This window comes from Myripristis murdjan, chromosome 2 (genome assembly GCF_902150065.1).
Source record: "Myripristis murdjan chromosome 2, fMyrMur1.1, whole genome shotgun sequence".
Classification (NCBI taxonomy): Eukaryota; Metazoa; Chordata; class Actinopteri; order Holocentriformes; family Holocentridae; genus Myripristis; species Myripristis murdjan.
The window spans coordinates 5,820,745-5,824,593 of NC_043981.1; positions in this window are offsets into that span (position 1 = coordinate 5,820,745).

Genomic DNA, 3,849 nt, shown 5'->3' on the forward strand with positions numbered 1-3,849 from the left:
TTGCACAGGGGCACAGGTTCAGCTTCCTGTATCTGGAGCCTCTGAAAAGTCTACCGTTTGGACAGTTGTCTCAAACCTTAAGAATCCTTCTTTAATCCTTATTTTGTTTCTTTGGTAGAAAATAGCAGTTCTCAAGTGCAAACTGAGTGGATGTGGATTATTCTACAAGGAAAGATGGAGATGACTAACAAGAAACTTAGTGGTCTGGCTAAAAATAGTGGCTAAAAATGCTTTTGCCAACACTAAACGGATTCCCCCACACTTGCGCACATATATCTGCAAATAAAAACATTTGCCTCTCTATGGGCAGCAGCTGTGCTTTTCTCCAGGACAGAATCAGCACTCCGGTTAAAATACTGGCACGATTTACAGTTTATAATTCTCAATCTGAATCCTATCAGGCTCAGATTATGTAGGCTAATTATCCTAGCAGGTATGAGTGCTCGATGTGGGCCAGTTCCTTGGTTTCCTCCTCAAACTGAACCAGTGCGAGAACCAGAGCTTTTTTGGTAGGAAAGGCATAAGAGAGGGAGAGATGTGAGTTTAGAGTATTCAGCTCTTAAGAACTTGGAGCCAGGTGTTGTAAATCAAACCCAATCATCGCCTCTCCACCAATCAGGTACCTGCAGGGAAAGCACACACAGGAGAGGAGAGGAGGACTGAGAGGGGCAGCCTGACAGGCAGAGCAGGGCTGTCACATACGTCACATAACATGATCTGCCATGCATATGCCTACTTTATAAGGTTAATGAGAAAATGCATTGCTTTATTACATTATAGTGTCTTGCTGTTCTCTGCAGTACTCTCTGTTGTCTTTTAATATGCTTTTAAAACTACTAAAGTGCAACTCATGAGCCAGAGAAAAACTATCATGACATGTGATGATATGAGGAGCCAGAAAGCAGCCAATGTCAGTTTCTCACTCTTGGTTATTGCAGGGCACCATGCAAAATGAAATCTGCCCTACTGACCTTTATTATAAGACGTATGGGTGCAGCCTGCTGGCCGGAGGTGGAATGTGCTGTGTTGTCCTGAGTACAGTTAGACGGCTTCTGTCCTTTGCATGATTGCATGAGTTGGATGTCTGTCTCCTTGCTCTCTTTCTGTCTGATTCATAACCAAAACACACTTTAGCATGACACTGCATATATTACATTGAACATGCTTTTGAATTCATGCATGTTGCTGTTATTATAAGGTCATTAGGAAGCAGAAAACTGCACAAATTGACAGCATCATTTAGAGTTTGAATTTTAATTGACAACTGGTGGTGTTTCCTGTGTACAAAAACTATTTCATGACTTTTGGAGCAAGACAAACTATTTAAAATGCAGTATAGGAAAGTTCAATGACCATTTACAACCTGTGCTCAACCAAATTTCTGACTCCCCCTTGTGGTTTCATGGTTACATTTCAGGAGGACTGACATGATGACACCAGCACAATAGCTTTTCTTAATTATAATCTAACTGAAACTAGCCATGGTTTTAAAGAACTTCCATCATCACTCTACTCTATCACCTCTCCTCCCCCTCCTGGAGACTGTCTTCCAAGTTGGGACAGCTGGGTGACTCCCGATCCATTATGCTGCCTGCGAGAAAAAAAAAATATTCAGGCAAAAATACTACCCAGCCAAATTTCCTGCATTCTTGCATTTGTTTGTGTGTTTAGCTGTCCCCCTCTGTATTCCCAGAACATCAACACACACACACACACACACACACACACACACACACACACATGCAACACACCGCACATCATAATTTCCTTGTCTTGTTGTCTCTTGTATTTCTTCATGTTGTTATCAAATAATACATGAATGTTCACTGTGATAACAGAAAAATGCCTACAGTAAATTTTCAAATACCTTTCAGTAAATATATCATTATGGGATTAATCACATCTCAATAATATGAGAAGATTTTCAGATTGCATTTTTTTTATGTCTCCACAGGAAAGTATATATCATTCTGCAGGCTCACGCACGACAATACATGAACCTATTAGCCTCAGTTTAATACAAATCATCATCATCATCATCAACCTTTATTTGACTAGGCGAGTTAATTAAGAGCAGACTCTTATTTGCAATAACGGCCTAGGTGGGGGTAGTGGCCCCCTGGGGAGGGGTTTGGGGATTAAAATAAAATAAAAAAATAAAATAAAATAAAATAAAATAATAATAATAATAATAATAATAATAATAATAATAAAAATACCACTACTGCTGCTGCTGCTGCTGTACCCTGGAGGTGTCACAATCAAGAGCAATCAGAAACAAATCAGTAAAATACACAGATAAATAATATCAAACAATAATAAAATTAAAGTGGCATTGATAATGGTGAATTAAAGGGGAATGTCATAAATCCACACATTAAAAACAAATGGACTCACAAAGAAACAGAGATTGAAATAAGTAAAAACAAAAAATTATTGGTTTTATAGTATGATTTTATGTAGTTGCTGTTATAACAGGATGTTGGGGCAGGACATAATATGGGGAGGGATCATTTAAAAGTGTTAAGTCAGTTTAATTTGATAGGTGCAGCGGCAGGACTGTTAAAAAAAAATGTCAAGGTTTCATTGGTTGAATTTGTTATTGCAGCATGAGGTCACCTTTAATGATGCATTGTTTTCCAGACAGTGAAAGTAATGGGGGCTTCAGGAAGAGGATTTGCATGTGTATTACCAGGTCTAGTGACAGCAATGGCCATGATGATGTGTGAAGATCAGATTACAGCATGTGAAACAGAATCAGCCCAGATATTGATACCAGCTGCTGTTGTGTTTCATGAAGATGCCTGTAAAGAAGATGGCAAAGTCTACTCCAACAATGAGATATGGAACCCAGAGCCGTGTCGAATCTGTGTGTGTGACATGGGGGAGGTGGTGTGTGAGGACGTGGTGTGTGAAGATATAGGTGACTGCTCGGCAACTATGACCCCAGAGGGCGAGTGCTGCCCCGTGTGCGTGGCTGAAGCACACCGTCCCGGCACAGAAACCGAAACTGGTAACCGGAAATGTCCCGAGACGGTTTGCAACCCGCAGATTGTCTCAGTAAATATTCTATGGATGCATCTTGGTTACTCTCTTCCCCTCTGAATTTACTTTTCACAGCGACTTCTGTTTCACATCTCAGCCTCAGCAGTTCTCCCGGCTGAGTCAGGACTGCTGGTACTCTTCATCTTCCATCCCGGCCTGAAGTCCCGTCCCTTCAGGCTTCATCCTGCCCACATAGCACCAAATCTTCCTCAAGAGCGCTTGACTGTGCTCTTGGTTTCCTGTGACTGTACTTCATTTTACCGAGGCAATACACTGACTTTCTGCCAGATGCGGTCATTGGTCAACCAAGATTGGTACCAGTTTCAACCTGATGTGTCCAGTATTTACACAGTGTGCTGACTTTTAAAGAGGCATTACGCAAAAATGCTTTGGGCTGACTGAAGTGAGGACTGTTTAGACTCTACTGACAAAAATCATGGAATCAGCATGAAATTTGACAGTTAAATGAACATGATTGGATCAGTGATTATGGCCCTTTAGACTCAACCACACAAAAAAAAGGAATAAACACAAGAGTTGGTGCAAAATGGTTGAATTGATATGGTTCTGCTCATCATAAGACAGACAATGAGGATTTTTTTTAGACTCAACTGATGAGAAACACGGAATAATAATTATAAAAATGTGGAATCAGCACAAAATCTTGTAGCTGAGTGTCCATGGTTCTCATCCTTGGCTTGAATCTCTGATAATAAGCTTATGCCACAGTTTTTGTCAGAGTCTGAACTGTCCTCACTACACATAATGCACCTTTAATTAAGCACACTATCATAATCAAATAAA